Source organism: Saimiri boliviensis, chromosome 4, assembly GCF_048565385.1.
Source record: "Saimiri boliviensis isolate mSaiBol1 chromosome 4, mSaiBol1.pri, whole genome shotgun sequence".
NCBI classification, from domain to species: Eukaryota; Metazoa; Chordata; class Mammalia; order Primates; family Cebidae; genus Saimiri; species Saimiri boliviensis.
In genome coordinates this window covers 42,056,107-42,076,248 of record NC_133452.1, presented here as the reverse complement: position 1 = coordinate 42,076,248, position 20,142 = coordinate 42,056,107, and the positions used below count along the sequence as shown (strand labels likewise).

At 36.1% G+C, this 20,142-nt stretch overlaps 1 protein-coding gene across 1 annotated transcript in view; it reads right to left on the bottom strand.

Moving 5' to 3' along the window:
* The window catches only part of THEMIS (thymocyte selection associated), a 241,147-nt gene that overhangs the window by 25,933 nt on the left and 195,072 nt on the right, over positions 1-20,142 (bottom strand). The gene's annotated exons all lie outside the window — the stretch shown is intronic.

The following is a 20,142-nucleotide window of genomic DNA, read 5'->3' as shown; positions in this document are numbered from 1 at the left end:
CCCCACTCTCTCCCTCCCTCCCTCCCCCTTCCCCTCCCCTCCCCTCCCTCCCCTTTCCTCCCCTCCCTTCCCTTCCCTTCCCCTTCCTCCCTCCCTCCCTTTCTTCGTTCCTTCTTTTCTTCTTTTCCTTCATTCCTTTCCTTTATTCCTTCCATTTGTTTTCCTTCCCTCTTCCCCTCTCCCATTTTTCCTCACTTTCTTCTTTCTTTTCTTCTTTGAATTCCTTTTCTGTCACAATAACTTTATAACCTAAAGCAATTTACCTAACCTTTATGTGCCTCATTTTCTCATATTTTTTTAAAGGAGAAGGAGAAGGAGGATAATATTGCCTATTGAATGCAATAATCACACAGATAGAATATGTCAATAAATGTAAAAAGATTGAAATTATCTCATCATCTCTTAGCGACTTTTATGATGTATGTGAAACACAGAAACAAAATATGCAGTTCCTGTGGAGGTCACAGACAAATTGAGAAAGAAGAAAGGTAATGTCGAAGAAGAAAGAAGAGGAATATCTCTACACACCATGTTAATTCCCCTAATGGTCTGAATTTCTTTCCTCTATCAACATTTCCATCAGTACTATCTGGAGCTGGGAACTGGAGCAGAGGAAGAGAACGTGGACTGCATGTTCTCCTAGATTTTCTTCCCTCTCCTCATGATCCACTGTCTTCAATGGATGGCTTTAGATTTTTAGACGTTTCTTATATGACAAATGGTAATAAAACCACACACTGTAGAATATGCATTTTAGATAAAAGAACACAAGATTTTTAGGCAGTATGCCCAGATTTAATTCCCACTTCTACCATTTACTATCTTTGTGACTTTATCTATAAAAAGGAATAACAGCAATATTTCTTCCTTACAGTGCTGCTTTTTCTAAGGGAATAGGGGGATGGGATGAAGGAAAATGAAATAAATGAATTGTAGTACAGAGAATTGGAATCTGAAGACCTAGATCTGATTCCTGGGTCTACAACTTAACTGGCTGTGTGTCTTGAGGAATCTCTGAATTCCATTTTCTTATCAGCAAATAAGTTTTCATTATAATGACTGAATCATAGAGAGTTGAGGAAATATCAAATGCAATAATGATCTTGCAAGTACTTTGTAAAATGTAAAGTGCTACAGAAATATTACTTGCTATTACCATCTCAGAGTCATATAAAACTATTACAAGCATGCAGTTTGAAAGTTCAGTCTGTCTTCTTGACAGTTATTGGTCTAACTGTCCCTTGTCAATAAGCTGATTTAAGATAGTACATAATCAAGCAGAAAAATGGGAGTTGAGCTAATTAAAATAATTAGATTATTTCCAAATAAAATACTGGGATTTAAACAATCTTAATTCTAGAGGGGACCTTTTAGGTCATCTCACCCTGCCTAATCTAACCCAATCTTCGCCCAGTGCACTGGTCCTCTAAATTGAATCTATGCTCTGGTGGCAAGCTCTAGTTGACAGTGGAAGATTCACATTGAATCAAAACTGTGTTCCTTAGCATACTAACTTTCAACAAATCTCAAAATGTGTAAGAACTTTTTTTTTTTCTGACAATGAATTAGGCTTTAAAATCCAAATTGATTTAAAGCCTTTTTCTTTTTGGCATTCACCAACTATTCCTTTTGGAAATGTCACAAGTTTAATAAGGAGGTGATGATTTCACTGAAATGAATATTCACTGAAGCAATTACTCAGATGATCGTACTAACTGAGGTATTTATAATCATGTAGACTAGGTTCCTTGGCGATCAAATGAAGTATTTCCCACTTAGACAAGTAGACATAGAATGGAGTTTCATTTTGCTTTTCTCTCTCAAAAACACAGGATAAAGAAGTGTCCTTCAATGGTTATAATTACATCTTTGTAAGAATAATCTACAAAATGAAGTAATAAGCATACAATTACATAGATAATTATTGGAATAAGAAGGTTAATATGAAAGAAAATTTCCATTTCCTCATATTTTGGAGGAATCAAGCTGAAGTACGTCTAGAAGTAATTTACATTATTTTATAAAGCTGATGTTTCCTAAAGTGTTAATTTGAAGGAAAAATATTCCCTCTTCATGTTCCTTTTAGGGAACTTTGAGTGCCAGTCACCTGAAATAACTCAACGTGATGGTGAGCAAACGAACCATCTACCTCTTTTAGGATGCAACTTGATTGTGGTTTCTTGGAGTCTCTTCTGAGCAGTTTCAACTGGATTTTCACTCATGTTTTCGTATTTGTACCCACCATTAGCTTCCCTTTCCTTATATCTTTTGTAATCAAATTGTTGGCTGAGACTGAACAAACAAATAATACAAGCGAATAGCTGCTTTATTTCCCCCCTCATTTGAAGTGATTAAGTGGGTATTGCATTATGTTTCAGAGATGAGTCTTTGTACTCTTGGCAACTGTTTTTGCATGCAGAAAATGTTTGATAGAATCCACATGTAATCTGTCAAGCACAAGATAGGAGTATGGAGTTGATTTTTGTATTCAAGAAATACTTAATGTGAACCTCTTATGAGCAAGAGACTTTCCTATAACCTAAGGATAGAGCAAACTGATAAAAATCCCTGCCTTCATAGTGACCTTATGTGGAGTAGGTGACCAATAATCAAAATAAAAAGAACAGTGAAAAATATGTTAGAGAGCATAAAGGGGACAGACAGTCCCAGACAGGAGTGTTATAGTTTTAAAATAAGGTGATCACCAAGAAGGTAACCATTGAAGAAAGACCTAAAGGAAGTGAAGCTGAAAGCCACATGGATCTCTGGGGAAAGATTGTGGCATTTAGATAAAACAGTCTGTGCCATCCTTGAGGATAGAGCTCTTCTAGGGTTTCTGAGAAACCTCTATGAAGCCAACATATCCAGAGTAGTGAGAAAGGAGGAGAAGTAGGGAGGCCACTGGAGGATATTAGCGAGAGGAGTTACACTATCTGATTTAAGATGATAATATACTTACTCTGGCTGTTGTGTTGAGAATGGACACTATGGGCCAAGTGTGGGAGCAAATAGACTAGTTAAGAAGGAACTGCAAGAATCTGGATAAGAGACAGTGGTAGATAGCAGCAGATAGTTTAGAATTGGTTGGTAGCAGTAGCCACGAAAAAAAAAAATGAGCATATTCTAGATGTGGTTTGAAGATAAAGCCAATCAGACTTTCTGGTAGAGTGGGTGTGATAAGTGAGAAGAACAGAAAGGTTGTTTACAATTCTTCCAGTGCATTATTTTTCAAAGTGTGATGCATAGAACCCCTATAGCAGATTCACCTGAGATATGTTGAAACACATCCCTGTGGTGTGTCTGAGAACCTCTGAAGCATACTTTTTCTCTAAAGAGCCAGACGGTAAATATCTGAGAGATATTTAGAGAGCACTAAAGCAGTCATAGACAATGTTTAAATAAATGTAGATGTGTGCCATTAAAACTTTACTCATAGACACTAAAATTTGAATTTTATATAATTTTTACATGTCAAAAATTATTTTTTAATATTCTTTAACATTTGAAAATGAAAAAGCAAACATTCCTGGCTCCCCAGCCATAAAAAAAACCAGGCAGTGGAACCTATTAATATTTTACCCACAGGCCATGATGGTTTGCTACCTCTGCTCTAGAGAATAGATCCCAAGAATATGTATTTTTAACATATACATTAAGTGATATTTTAAAGCACAAGAACTTTCATGTAAGGTAAGTATTTTTATTCTAATTGTAAAGATAAGTAAACAAAGTCACAAACAAATGTGATATTCTTTGAATTAGAGCTTAGTCTTGGGTCTGTCTCATTGTAAAATTTGCACTTTCTACCATCCCCCAGCACCTCGTAGAATATTTTCCCAGGGGTTAATATTTCTGTTCAACCCTAGATAGAGCAGAGAGCAGAGTAGCAAGAAAAGAAAAAGGTTGCTTTGCCTACAGAACTGTTTTTCTCACTCAATATGGTACGCAGTTTTGCTTTTATAATTAATATTCTGCTGATGAGATCTCCCATTGGTGAAGGCTTACGAGTAAGATTTCCATGAAGAGCAAGCACTGCAAGAAATAAATTAATCTCTAGGGAAGAAGATGGGCCAGGTTGTCAGTGCTCACACAACTGCCTAATAGGAAATGATATTTCAGAATTGTTCAAAGAATGAAATGACTGGGTTCTCCTTGCAGCACATTCTTAAACATTTAAATCTTCTGAGAAGAGAGAGATAGGTTGCTATAAAATGAAGAGTAATCTTATAATATTTTTCTTTAGGGTATCAGTATTTGCAAACTAAAATAGCATTATCTAGAAATGTAAAATAAATTCTACTAAATCATTATTTCATTTATATATGAAAAAGCTGCATTGATGTTAAATATAAAGATGAAAGGATAGATTTTTAAATCATCACTTGAAAACTATGCAATATTTTTAATAACAGATTTTCTAGACTTTGGAATCAGGTAATTTTTGCACTTAGAACACTACTTAGAATAACATTGAATTATTGAGGTTTTCTTCATTAAAATTAAGAAACAGCAATGTGTTTTATGATCTAAACTAACTGCCTCTTGATTACATATAATCAGCCATTCAATTAAGGTCTTTAATATAGAACCCCCGACTTGTCTAATCCTCAAAATGGTCCTGATAGGGAACTGACTCATGTTTTATTTTCCATGATACAAATAAGATCTGAAGTTTACATTAAACATTTGGGATAAACTAAAGCTACAGAATCATTCTTTATTCCCTAGCTTCCACGTTGGCCTAAGTGGAGAGCTTTCCCAGGGAGTTTGTTTTTTTCTGACCTGTTTAATTTCCAAAGTAGGATCTTAGATGTGGTGAATCACCTGTATGTGAGTCTCTGTTAGAGATAGGACCATTTGAGTCTAACAATTTCAATGCTCTAACTCAGAATAACCCATAGGATCACAGGCTTTCAGAACCGACAAGTGCATACAGATTATCTGGTGTACGCACTATTTTGGTGGGGTGTCTGGGTTTCATTTTCTAGCCTAGGGTTTTTCTCACTACTCGACAAGTCTAATTTATGAAGGACAAGCAGTAGCACAGATTTAGTGTAAAGTGGTAGGAAAATTCAAAGAACATAGTCAAAGCTACAAAAGGAAAAAAATTACATTAGAAAATATGAATCAGGAGAGTACAAAATTTTCTCACTAGAAAACATTTATGTTTATGTAGGGCAAAAACAAATAAGCATATTTAAAAGGTCATCCTTCCTGGCAAAGATTTCAGTTTCTAGAGAGACATAAGGTGAAAAAAGGAAAATGGCCCCCTGTTTAGCCAGGAAGATAACCAGAAGCAATGGCAGCAATTAATGAGTGACCCACATAATACCCAGATCCGCCTCAGAACTAAATAATAATCCTCATATACCAAATGGCTGTGCCCTTGGCTGAAAAAAGCCACATTGCCCAAAACCACAGACCCTTCTCAGGGACAGCTGCATCCAATGATTGTTTGATGCAGGGGGTATAAAGGTCTGTTCCCCACTTTCTAATTCAGGACAACCTTAAAGAGCCATGCCAATTCCAGAGCTCCCTCCAGGATCAGTTGAGGTCTTTGTTGTGACTGTATCATGGTTCAATTTCTCCCTCTGCCCAGACCTGCTTCTGGGACTCTGCCTCAAGCACTGTTCCTGAGACCATTTCCCAATCAACTTTCCACAGGCAAATCAGCCCAGGGAACTGGATGCAACAAATAACTAATTCAACGAAAACATTTCCACTTAACACATGCTATCAACTAAAAATAGGCCTTAAGCTGAATAAACATTGAAATCCTGTGCTCGTCCTCAGCTATTGCTGCTGAGGTAAGATGGGGAAAGAGTCCATCAGAAAGAATCAGGGCATCCATGTCACTACACAATTGGAGTGTTTCTTTCACTCTGAGGAATCAATGACATTAACAAAGAGGGTTTCTCATCCTTTCCAATATTCATAGCATTCATGAAGGCCACAACATTTCCAAGAGCATGCTGTTCTCAAAGGCAAAAAAATGCAAACAGACATTCAAGAGACTGAAAGATCCATAACATCAAGTGGCCACAACCAGCAATTTGCAGAGCATACTGTAGGAAAACAAAGTTTTCCTTAGCAATCAATTTGTAAAGACTCATTAGTTAATTATTATAGCTTGACTGCATTGTAGTTTACTATGTACTATACTAACTTTTACCTATTTGATCTAATCTTCAGAAAAAATCCCATGGTATAGCACTACCAGTAACTCAGTTTTACAAATAATGGAATAGTCTTTTTAACAAATTGCTCATGGTACATAGCTACCTAATGGAGGAGCCAAAATGTAAACCCAGAAATCTCACTTCAGTCTCTAAAGGTGTGCACTTTGTCATTCTATCACTTAATCATCCTGCTTTCAGAGAACTATTTTTCTTAGTAATTTATGAATAAAATAACATGTAGAATTAATAATAATGTTTTTAAAATAAGGCATCACCAAGCAACCAGAGTGAATCAAGGACCCATAGAAGAAGGTCATCTAGAATATCTAGTGAAATGTTTTCATCAGTTTCTTAGTGAAGATGTCAGCAGCTGGCATCTAATCTTGAGTGAGGGTTTACTGTACTCTTGGCTGGAATAGAGTCTTATTACACAATTCATGTTCAGTCATTCACAGCAAAATTCTAGTTGTTGACATTGAATACCAAGATAAATAATTCCCTTTAGTACAATTGTTAGATACATATTTGAAAAGGTTCCACCCCATTTAACTGAAAGAATTAGATCTCGGTATCCTGAAAGCAACACTGGAAAAGGAAAGCAGCACCCCTGTCTTAATTAGGCTTTTTTTTTTTTTAAGTCCGTGATATGCTATAAAGTCTCTGCAACTGTTACTCTCATCAAAGAGAACTTAGGAAGTGACAGACTTATGTCTAAGCATTAGAAAGAGGAGAAAGCTCAGAAAATGCCTAATCTACCCATCCTGAACTCAAAGGAGGCTACTACATATTCCATGAGCTATCCACATGAAGTATGGTAAGTATAAAGTATGGCTCCAGTGAGTCTTTTCTTTTTGGAAATGAAGAACATACACTATATTATATAAGATAAAAATAAAGTTTGAAAAATTATATTTTTGCTCTACTCTACTTTTGCATTTTTATATATAGAATTATCATACAATTATAATCCATAATGAAGAAAGACAGTAATTTATTGCATTTACAAATGGGAAAGCAAATAAAAATATTGCCAAGATGTTCATACTGGGTAATTTCTAAATAAATGGATGTTAAAATCAAATTGATTTAGGAAAGGAGATTCCATTTTACTCTCTTGAATGAAGTTAAGGAATCTCATGTTAGAACCACTGCTTTAATTCCAGGTTATCCTTGTCTCTAAAATCATCACTTGCAAGTAATATGTTCAAAGCAGGTGCTGCTCTGGTATGTAACATACACTGTACTACTCACTCAGGGCACAAAGCTGGGACTACTGCTGTACCATGCCCGAAAGATTCACATACAAGAGAAGATTAGGTAACATTTCCCTCTGATTCAAACAAAAACTTTGATCTCAAGGATTGTGTTATCTGATACCTTTTAGAATCCACAATCTTAAAGAAAAAGAAAAGAAAAACCAGTTTCCAATGAATTAATAATGGCTTGAGACTCTACATGCTACAGCAATTTCACTGCAGTGGTTGTTTCTTTTATAGTCACACTTGATTAGTATTAGAAATTTGGAGGAATTGCAATATGCATGGTTTTCAAAGCCCTTTACAGAATTTCATTTTTCTCACTCAGAGAGAGTCAATGAAAAGGTAATAAGAAAAGATCTATGGGACGTTTTTATAGGAGTGTCAGAAGCCTGTAAGCTAACTACATGAAAGAACCCAGATTGTGCAGACCGGGTTTGGAGCAGGAATACTTCAGAGACTTTATATCTAGTATTTTGACTTTTACATGTCCTTGGAGAAGAAAGCGTGCTAGCTACAAAACCAAATAAGGAGGAGAAAGGAACAAACCGTATGCTTAAGAATAATTACAGTTTCAATTTTCCCATGAACTAAATGTGAAGTTTCAAAGATGAAGTGTAATAGAAATTGAGGGGGTTTGGTGTATCTAAAATATTGGCAAGAAACAAACTTCTTATTTCCCTTGCTATCTCATCCCAAGTTTCTGCCATATGGAAGTTAGTCTGGGTAGCTTAATTGAATGCTATCAACTCCTCCGCAAGTCCATTTGCTCTTGTTTTGCCCTCAGTAGAGATGAAAAATATCAGATCACAATCTCTATAAATGATAATAATTCAAGCTTGCAGTCAATGACTTATCTGACACTTCTTTAAATTTAAAGCACATCAATTATTTCAACCTCTTTTCAAGAGAGTAATTCTTGTTGTTCATTGTTCTAGAAAAAACATCAAAATTTTATTATCACAACAATACAAACTATCTTAAAACACTTCATTGGTCATGAAAACCATAAATGAGGTGAAAAATCTAATAATGAAAAACAATAAACATTACTATTATTATTGTGGGTGTTCAATATTATGCCTCATGTAAAGCTTTATTTCAATGTGATTTGCAGGGCAGGGTGGTCATTTTAGCTGAGCCATATATTCCAAACAAAATGGCAGTAAGAATCTGTCCATTGCACCTTTGTCATGTGGACAGTTAAACCACTGTGGTTGAACTGGCCTGTGGTCAACCAACTGCTGTGGCCCCACAGTTGTTCCTCTCCTTCTCTACATCCACGAAATCATTCTGACTACCAACTGGTACTTTTGAATCGAGGCCACCTTGATTCTGGTGAAGTTTCTTGGATATGTCTACGTGATGATGCTGAAATGACACAGGTCAGAGTGATTGATATTACAAGTAAATTATCAGTCCAAAATAAATGTTTCACAGAGATATGAACGATTTATCACATGGCAAGTCATTTATGTGTGTCTGAAACAGAACATTTGACATGTCAAAGCAAGTTACAAATTATAGGTTCATCAACTTATTTTGGAAATCTAAGTGTACAATTTTTGAAGCAATCTAAATAGAATAAGAAGTCATTTTAGGCATAGAAAACCATCTTCAAAGACCATTTGTGTATATTACTTTCTTCTTGTGAAACTTATAAAATATTTTTCATTTGGAACATTTTTACTTAGTTTTTATTCTTATATTTAACTAATCCAGCACTTCATTATCTATTACATAATTACATATTATATAATTAAAGCAGATTTCATTCTGTTTTATCTGTATGCTTTATATAAAACAAATCATAACATCTACTCTAAATTAACCCACATTTTTATGAGCATTATGCAAATTTGACAAAGCTCCTCTAGTCAATTTTAGAGTAATAATTCATCATAACAATGAATTATTAAGGCACGGCATCAATGGCCCCTATAACTCATCTCACATGTGAGAGATGTCACAGCATTTGACATTATACTGACACACTGTTTGCTTCAAAAGAATCATCAGATGGGAGCAAAAAATGAAGACTGCAATTGAAAATTCAACTTCCAGTACTTAATTAATTCATACCAAGTCCAGACTAAAATTTTATCAATCTGAATAATATTACAGAATGTGTCAATATTAGATCATCAATCATGGTCACTTAAGGATAGTACAAGGGACAACTTTACTGTGAAGTTTCTCCTATAGACTGTATATAGCATGAAATTCATTAAAAGCTCGATTTTATAAAACCAACAGCTTTTAAAGCTTGAGAAGGGCCAATAAGGAAATTAGGTTTTAGAATGATTAAATAATTTACTTGAGTTAACAAATGAACAGTGCTGAGCCTGAACCTTGGACAGTGTTCTTTACGATTGATTTCTTGAGATTTTTAATGTGGTGAACTGGATGCACGGATAGCCCTCACTCTTCACCCCTCTCTGTATCCATGTCCTTCCTATAGAATTTTGCAGTGCTATCCTACTCTGACCTTTGACCTCTCAATGTGGCTTCTTCTGGCCTAAAAGGATATTGACACAGGGGCCTGAAAGAGGTTGGCACAATTGCTTTTGCTCATTCCTTAACTTCCACTACGCCATGAAGCTATGCCTGTATTAGCTGACCACAGATTAGACACGAGATGGGCAGAGTTAGGTCACCCCAGTCGTCCAAACTGAAGCAACCAACAACCAGAGGAGCCAGAGACGTTTGGGTGAAACCAGCCTAGATCATCAGAGATCAGCTCAGGTCAGCTGAATTCCACAGCTTTGTGAACAAAATGAATGTGCTTTTGGTTGTATGCCATTATGTTTTTCTGGCGGTTATGCAGCATTGTATGCTGATAGGTAACTGGTACCTTCAACCACCATTTATCTATAGTATCCCAGATACTGGATGTTGTGTGAGAATACAAATCCAATATGACATTCTCTCAGACTCAAAATTATTCAAACACAGTTTCTTACAATGCAAATAATTAAAATAGAGTATGGTAAGTCATTAGTAGATATTTCTCAAATTCCTTTTCTAATGGCAAAGGAAGAGATCCTAGTGCTGCTACAAGAGACAGCTCAAAAGATCAGTGTTTGGATGTTGGTATTAACTAGAACTAAACTACCCAGCTTGTTTATGTTTAGCTCCTCCATAAACTGTAAAAACATAAGTCTATCACTGTAATTTTAAAAATTTATTATCAGGCCTATATTATCACATAGTTTTTGGAAAGAAGCAGATTTCAGCATCCAACAACTTTCCTGATTCTGAATTAGATACCTCTGAAAAATATTGTATTATTTCAAGTTATGACATGAGTATTAAATCATAGTTTCTCAGAACTGAGCAATACAATACAGGAATAAGCTTCATGTTTGTTCATACCAAATTCAATTGAAAATATTAAAACATTGAGGGAAAGTTAAGAATTCATGCAAGTTATGTATATTCTAATATATTTCAGACTGAAAAGAAAGAAATGCCGAACTTATTTACACATGAAAGGATTGTTGTGAATGCCTGAGAGAGAAAATAACCCCTTGATCAGAATAGTTTCTGTATTGTAAAGGTCCTGTGCTTCCTGGTGCAAACCTCTGGCAGACTGGACATTTTATAAACATATTAGTATGTCAGTAATTAAGAACCTCATTTTGCTGGAAACAGTGCCCACAGTGGAGTCTCTTCTTAGGCAAACCCTGTTAGATTTTCCAATTTCTCTTTTATGTTACATACTATAGCCAGGCTGCTGTACTGAGGTCCTAACGTAAAGGGAGGTGGGTGTCTCTTAAGCTACTAACCCTGCCACGCTCCCTCTTCCTTGTTTACTTGGCCCCTCCTTCTAGTTCCCTGGGTTTGCACGTTATAACCTGGCATCTCTTTTCTGCTACAATAAAATTCCCACGTTTCATTCTTAATTGCCCAATTGCCCTCCACTAACTCTCAATTCTCTCTCTTCCCTCTCCCCTTTCCTATCTCTCAAATTCTTCCACTGTGTCTTGATAACTTTGCTTTATGGTTTGCAAGCTTCACTACATATTCAACTTCTTTTCTGAACATTGTCTCTACCTTCTCACCCTGACTAAAATCCCATTCTTCTTTGAAAATACCACTTCTGTGAGTGATGCTGGCTGCTTATTCTTTTACATCCCTGCTACCCTTAAGTGGAGGATCCCGTTCCCCTGAGTGTTGTCCATTGCAACCTTACCTCCATGCAAAACATGGCTACTGCTTTGATGTTCCTGTCTAATCTAGCTATGTACCATCTCTCTTCTTATTGGTATCATTTATCTACTAATCTCTAGGCATCTTTCATGAGAAGGCTTTGGCACCTGGAATGTTGTCTTTTCTAGCCCCAGCATCACCATGATCTTGGACAATATCCACATCTACATAAACACCCTGTCTTATTCATCCCTGGATCTCCTTATTACAAATGGATTTCTCATTTTTCTACCTCATGCTTTCAGTCCCAAGATCACAAATGAAGTCTACTGCAATCACCTGAAATGTTTCCACTTCCAACATGATTAAATATGTTCCTCTTTCACTTCATATCCTATCCTCAAGTTTATTCTCTCCACTCCAGCCAAATCTCCCTTCTCCAAGACTGCTTTTACCGCAATCCCTGACAAGGCTATTGGTGGACCTCAGTGGGATCTGAGATCCACTGATCCCTCTGCTTTCTCTATACCCATCACTCCCTTGCTCTTCTTTTTTCTTTTCTACCCAGCATCCATTTCTATTCAGAAACTTCAATCTGGCCAATAACCTGCCAGACTTAAACTTGTTTGACTTCTCAGCAGCATCTGACATGTCTGGTCACCTCCTTTGGCTTCCAATGTTCTTCCTGCCACTCTGAGTGCTTATTCTTAGACTCCTTTGCTGGAGTATCCTTAATTTACTCAAACTCTGAGGGTCAAGAGGTCTCAAGGTTCTGTTATTCCCCCCAGTTTTCTTTTCACCATCCCTATATAATTTCAGCAATCATGTGGCTTATCTATCACCTGTAGAGATGGTAGGTGTAGGTAGAGATTTATGAAACGAGATGAAGTGTAGAAGAGGCAGGTGCTTACATGACTTAGTAAGCACTCTGGACTCTAATTCTAATGTCCTTTCAGGTCCACAATCTCACCACTCTACCTTCCTGTCTGAAGGCTTGGCTATTCTGTTTGCCTAGGACATTCTTAGTAAAATTTCCCCCTTAATTTTATGAAGTCTTGGGTTCCTGCAAGTTTCCCTCACTGCATAAACCTTAGCCAGCACCCTATTTTCTAATCTATATGCAACTCGTTCTTTAACTGTAATGCAATTTTTATAATTATAATCAAATAATACCTGTTTTCATGTTTAATGTCTATCTCCCTGGCTGAAATTCCCTGAAAGTAAAAACTATGCCTGCCCTGTTCACTGTCCTCTTATCTCAAGGTTTTAAATGTAGTAGGCATTAAATAACTACATATTAAATAAATAGGCAAATTCATGAATAAAACATAGACTTACATTTTATGACTTTTTCTTTAGCCAGTTATCAATGATCACTGCTTAGTCACATTCACAGGCATAAGCAAAGTAACGTATATCATTATTCCTAACAGTATTGCTTATCATCATATATTAGGAGATAAAATGCAATTACATTCTACCTTGTTTTATCCATAAAGACACATATTTCAAATCCTGTGCTTTTAAATAAACTCATTACTGAAATCATGCAAAACTATATTTATACAGTATCCCATATAGCTCTGAATCAAATTACGTGGATTAACTATCTATGGAAGTTACAAATCTAAGAATGGTTATGTTAGGGAAAGTGAGAATTGAGAACTAAGTGTGTCAAGAGAGTGGTCCCTATTACCCTCCATGTGAGAGCATAGCCTGCCAGCAACTGAAGAAATAAAACCCTCTGTCAGGCCTGCTTCTGTGATGTCAAGTCTTCAACCTGAAGGTAGGGTCCAGAGGAAAATGAGAAAACTACAATATTTGCAAAGAATGGAGAGGAACATAGATAAATTTGAACTGCCACACATCGAGCCTTTGTGACCAGGCAGTAGTTGCACTTCAAAAATAAGTTCTATTATTCTATGTAATTTCTATATAACTTATTAGAAATGAATCATTACAATCCTGTCTGCTAATGTGAAATGACTATTGAATTATTTTGATATTATTCTGGGCTTGTAGTTCGCATGTTGTTTTTTAACCTTCCTGCTAAAAGTAAGGATGCAATTATAAGGTACTGAATATTTGTCTCACAAAGAAAGAAAGAAGCAAATATATATTACCAAAAAATGTTAACCCAGATGTCCATGAAAAAAATGGAAAGAGTTCTTCAAATCCATCTTTCGTCTCATACCTAAGGCCATGCTGTTGAGTAAAGTCATACTTTTTCAATTTATTGAGATTCCCAGTTCATGATTGTATTTATTTGTGCCCCTTCTTCCCAAGAGCAAATGGGCCCGTTTTTCCTTAGAGAGCTACAAAGGACCTGTCTTGGCCAGGGACTAAACATCACTCATATTTAAAGCAACATGAAGTATCCCAGATAATGTACTTTCCTTTTTACTTTGTAAAAAAAAAAAAAATCAATCCTCTCCTGACTAAAAAAAGCAACCTCCTTCTCTGCTTATATAAACACTGCTACTTTCCACTGCCTGTACTTTTTCACTTCAGAAAGTAAATTTAAGTGAAGAAATTTCAAGTGAAATTTGAGAAGAAATCTCTCATTAACCAACTTTCTTCCAGATAATTAAATTCTACTTAAAATACGAACAATAACAATAATTCAGAGACTATACATAAATAAAAGAGAATAAAAATCTAATCACAACAAATACTGGCTCGCTGTGGATATGCAAACTATCATTCTAGAAAATCATGAAATCCTGTATGCAATCTGTCTCTCTCTCTGTGTGTATGTGTGTGTGTGTGTGTGTGTTTTCTCTTCATGGTTGAATCACCATAAATAATTTAGAAGATGATCAAGTGTTTTTATAAAAACTAATTAATTTCTCTTTGTGTATTATAAAGGTCCATAGTATAATAGAGGCAAATATTTTTTAAAAAAGAATATAAACTGTGAAAAATAATCTAAAACTGTTCATCCATATAGACAGTCATCTCTTTTGGGCAATATTCTGAGATTTCCTATAAGTATCCTTATATACTCAAATTGCCCTTTCTGCTCAGAATGTCTTCTTTATACCAATTCAAAGAGATGCTTCTGAGCTTGTTTGACCCTCTCCCAAAGACATGCTATCTTTTGACCCTTTCCTGTCCCTTGCAGCCTTACGTTGTTTACGGAGGATTTGCTCAAGCCTGTGTTTGGCAGGCCTTGCTTCAATAGCTCATCAGAAGCTCATTTCCCTCTTTCAGCTTTTCCTGGAACTTTAGGCTGTGACCTTTCCAGGTGAGAGTCGGTGCTGGCATCACTTACCCTCCTTGGCTAGTGTTCCTTCTCTCTGGACCATTCACACCCTCTTATTCAAATGTGATCTTGCTGGCTTGGTCTGGGTTGGCAGTCGATCAGGGACTTTACCAGCAGTCACAGGTGTCTGCATGTGGCTTGACACTAAGACATTACTGGGATTAACAGTGGTTAATAGGAGGGACAGACTCTTTCTTCTGTGCTTATTCCAAGTACCTCCAGAAAGTCAGACATTTAAAAGAGTTGGTATCTACCCTGACTTTTTCTTGGGTCAGAGGAGAGCCAGTAGGCCTATGGAAAAGAAAGATGCCTGAATCTTATTTCCTTAGTTGCCCTAATAAGAGAAGACAGTACCTCCATCTCAGCACTTCAAAGATCTATTCTTTTTCCTGGACTGGCTGGGACCAGACCCAAGAAAAACCATCCTTGCTATAACTGATTAGAAATCTTCTCACATATATCAAAGATCTTACTGTGTCCTCTGGGAAAGGAATTCTTCATTACTAGTAAGACTATTTTATACTTCACTTTCAAAGATATGTTTCAAGAATATATCAAGCATTAAAGTAAGAGATTAACAGCACTCATATTTCAGATATAGATTTCACTTGCATCTTCCTCTGTTTTCCCTGATGAAAGCTAAGATCTAGGTAATTTGATATCTAGAAGTCCTACCATCTTGATTTATATTGATTTAATCACCCTCTTGGAAAAAAATCAAATCCTGGTTCATGGATGCGGGAAGAACTCAATATAATCACATACTATGATTGAAACGAGTTTAAGAATTTTCATCTATAATGCTTAGGTGGAGAACCTCTTAACATACTTCCATCAAGCTCAAATCAATGTGCTTCTTGCTACTCTAACATTTGGTGAAGTTAGCCAAAGATGAAATGAACATTTGAAGCAAGGCTGGGTCAACACTCTTTAATAACATCTGAATAGACAGCTGATCTGTAAAATTATTATTCTTAAGGAGATGAACAGGAATTTTTTATACCCTTAAAGATGTTAGCCTTGTCACTCCAGATATTGGACAATTGTGCAAAATAATTTTCTATTTTAGAGACGCTGTGGCGAGTGCCTCCTCTTCAAAATGCCAACGCTGGCTCACAAAAATACTGATGAAATGAACACTGGAGTAGCTGTTTGTGCAGAGATAAATCTTCTTCCTTATTTTGTCTTTCTGAAATTTTAGAATTAATTAATTTGCCTGCCTATTGTCATAACTTTCCTAGCTCCTATTTTAATGGGAAACCATAACTCTTCGAGTCTATAAGTGTAATCTGTGGCCAAAGGGCAGGAAAATTAATCTTATTTTAAATGATGAAAACAAAAATTACAGTGGAATCAACTATGTGACACATTTTTTGTTAGATGAGTTTTTGGTGAAATTAGTTTTGAATTAGTGGACATCTGAATAGCATTTGAACAGTGTCCAGCAGGGCGACAGTTGCTGCAGATGGCAGATGGGAACTCTGGTATACTTTATAATAGGTCTGTCTGTATCTAGGGAAATTATTCTCAACTCATTTTTTAAAAATTACCTTTGAAATCATCTTGACTTCTGGATATTAAAATACAGCTTTCACATGAGTCTTTAAAAGGTATACATCCCGGCAATCTGATTTAAAACATTGCTGTATTATTATTTGAGCTACAAACGATTTTAATGAGTATAACTCACCTCACTATTTCTTCAAGCATTCAAACTACTGTATAAACTACTAAATGGCATTCTTGCTGCCAAATTGTTGCTAAAATATAAAATGCATGCACCGTTGCACAACCTCATAGGATGTGGTTCTTGGAGGCTGCTTTCTGTCTCCTCAGCTCAACTTAAGCTTGGCAACATTTCTTTGAAACCCCTTCCATAAAAGCTGCTCTTCTGACATCTTCTAACTCACAAGCCTTATTTCTGATCCCCCTTTTAAGGCATTGGCTGGCACAACCAACCAACACCTTTTCTAAATTTCTATAGATTCCAGCTGTGGCCCTTCATCTTCAGGATTCTTCCCCATTTTGCTCATAATGGTCTCTAGCTCATGTTCTCCTCTTTGCTCTCCCTCTCCAAACATCACATCAACAGACCTTAATGTTAACACCACTGTTGAACTTCTTCGTGGTCTTTTTTAAGCCTTTTGTAAGTGTCATCAGAACATGGACCTCATGGTTCATCAGAATTTCTCCATCCTCACAATCTTGGAGTCTAGCACTCTCCTCTCTGCCTCACTTGTTGCTACTAACACTGCTCTTCCCTCTCAGACTTTTTTTTTTTTTTTTGCCATCGTTTTAGTTTTATTTTTCATCAAAGCAATACATTCATATTGTAATAAATCAAACAGTGCAGAAGAGTTAGAAGGGAAAACAAAAGCCTCCTGACCCAACATTTCCAATCCCCCAAAACAACTTCCTTCTTACTATTTCTGCTTTTTAGTTTTGCTGGAGGCTTCATCTGTTATCACTTTGCACATTTTCACTTATGAGCTTAAATTACTTTCAACTCCTAACCTAAAAGACAAAGATTTAGTTAATTTATCTCACCCCATTCCCTTTCCACTGTTGTATAATCATTTATTCATTCAGCAAGTACATAATGAGCAACAAGTATGAAAAGGTATTGGGGATATGGTACTAAGAAAGAAGAGGCAAAAAATTCCCTGCCCTCCTTGAGCTTACATCCTGTGTGTGTGAGTTGGGATCAGGGGTGAAGTGGCAGGGAGGAACAGCCAATAACAATACATCAGGAAAATACATAGAATAAGTGTAATGGGAAAAAAAGAAAGAGAAGCTGACGGACAGTGTAGAGTAGGGCAGGAAGCTTGCAATTTTAGATTGACATTTGAGCAAAGATCTGAGTGGGCAGGTCTTTCATTGTATTTGAGCAAAGATCTGAATGAAAAACATCTTTTCATTGGATTTCATTTGCATCTTTAAAACACTTAAACCCCCTCTCAGTCTTTCATTTACTTTTACCTACTGGCTTCTTCCTAGCCTCACTTGTCTCTCTACCCAAGGGGCTTTAAAACCTGCATATTCACAACTTTCTTACTGTGGTTATCAGATCTTCACTTTCCATTCTACTCCTTTTGCCAATTTCTTTCTTTCTTGTTTTTGTTTTGTTTTGTTTTGTTTTGTTTTGTTTGTTTGTTTGTTTTTTCTCTCCCTCTCTTCACTCAGCCCAGATGTGGCAAGCACATTGCTGGTCTTGAAAATTTCTGTTTGTTTTTGACATACATTCATGTTATCTGGTGACATGTGGGTCCTCAGTGCTGCTCAGTTTTCTGAGGATCTCTGCTTCCCTTCTTTTCGAGGGGTCTATGGAAGATATTTCAAGGCTTTTTCTCTTTTATCCAAGCTCACAATGGAAATCCTGCATTCCTCATTTTAGAATGTTACTCAATCACTTAAATCATTGAGATTATGGCCATCTGAAATCAATTCCCATAGCTCTCCTCTCTTTCCTTAGAAACAACATTTGATCTCTTCTGTTTCTTATTGACTCACAAACTGTCCAGTCCTTTTTCCAATGTAAGTGCCTCCCCCTTGGAATATGACCCTTTTTCTTCCACTCTTCCCGTGACATACTTAATCAATTATTCTTCCAACTCCTCATGTATTCTCTGATGCTCCTCCTCCATTGCCTCATTTATTTTTCTGACAAACTTTAACAAGAGCAGGAAGGAAGGAAGGTTGGTTTGAGATAATATTTAATCGTTTAATATTTTTATTATTGAGTTTAAAATCCACTCAGCTCTTTGGAAGATTTTATCAAAGGCTAGAAATTTTGCTTCCACATTTTTAAGGTTTACAACGTGAGAGGTTTTATAGGTTACACACTGTTTCCAGCAATGAAAGCAAATAACATTAAAAATATTCCAAAACAACCAATTTCCAAAATATTCTCCATAGAATGATTCTTTTATTAAAGTTATGTTTTCCTCTTTGAATTAAACGGCCAGCTCAAGTGTGTATGTGTGTGTTCCTGACTACCAACAGGGACTTATCCTGGATTAAGTAGTCAAATTTGAATGCTCAACATTTTGTGAAATAAAACTGAATGCTAATACATCCTTAATTTTGGAAAAAGTGTTCTTTCGAGAGATTATTAGCAAAATTTTAGATGATGAAAACAATTCCATAGTCATTCCCCTTCTCACAGAGTATCATGAGGTCCCACTATATTTTTAAACCTTTGCTTCTATAACTTTAGCATATTTAGCATATCCTGCAGAATTTGGTAAACCCCTGGTTATCATTTCTTTGCTGCAATAAGATGTCTACAATGACACTGGGGTTTTTATATGTGGATTTATTTCTCCAGACTTCTTTAATAAACACGTTTAACAATTCTGGACAATGCATCTACTGTATCAGTGGTTGTACTTACTCAACTTACCATAAAGAAATGCCTTTACTAAAGAAGTCATTAAGGGATAGAATAATGGCTTCCCCAATGCATAAAAAATATTTCTTTGTGTATTTTATTATTGGAACACAATCAAGTAAATATAATAAACAGATGTGTCAGGAGAAATAACTCTCATGGAACTTATAGAATAATCTCCCTCAACTGAGTCATTTGTTCATACAAACTATAATAACAGCTAACATTTACTTTGTGCTTACTAAGTGTCAGCCATTATTCTAAGCTGTTACATGTATTAGCATACTGAAATCTTCAGCATTTTTTTCCTAAGCACTTCCCAAGAGCATTTTCAGGAAAAAAAAAAAAAGGTTCTAATTTGTCACTGTATTGTTTCTTTAAGTGATTTTAGCCATATTTAGGAAGAACCAGTGTATGTAGCTTTTGTTAATTTTTTTTTTTTTTGAGATGGAATCTTGCTGTGTCACTCAGGCTGGAGTGTAATGGCGTGATCTCAGCTCAGTGCAACCTCCACCTCCCAGGTTCAAGCAGTTCTCCTACTTCAGCCTCCCCAGCAGTTGGGATTACAGGCGTGTGCCACCATTCCCAGCTAAATTTTTTTTGTATATTTATATAGTAGAGACAGTGTTTCACCTTATTAGCCAAGATGGTCTCGATCTTCTGACCTCGTGATCCACCCACTGTAGCCTCCCAAATGCTGAGATTACAGGCGTGAGTCACTAGGCCAAGCGATTTTTTTTTTTAAACTCATAAAAGTTAACATTAATTTTGGTGAATCTTAAATGTTATGCAATATTGGGTTGAGTATACCATAATTTTATACAGTGCTGAAAAACTATAAACAAGTATCTTCATATCTCGTTGTTCAGTTTTAAAATATATTGTTAATCATTATGGCTT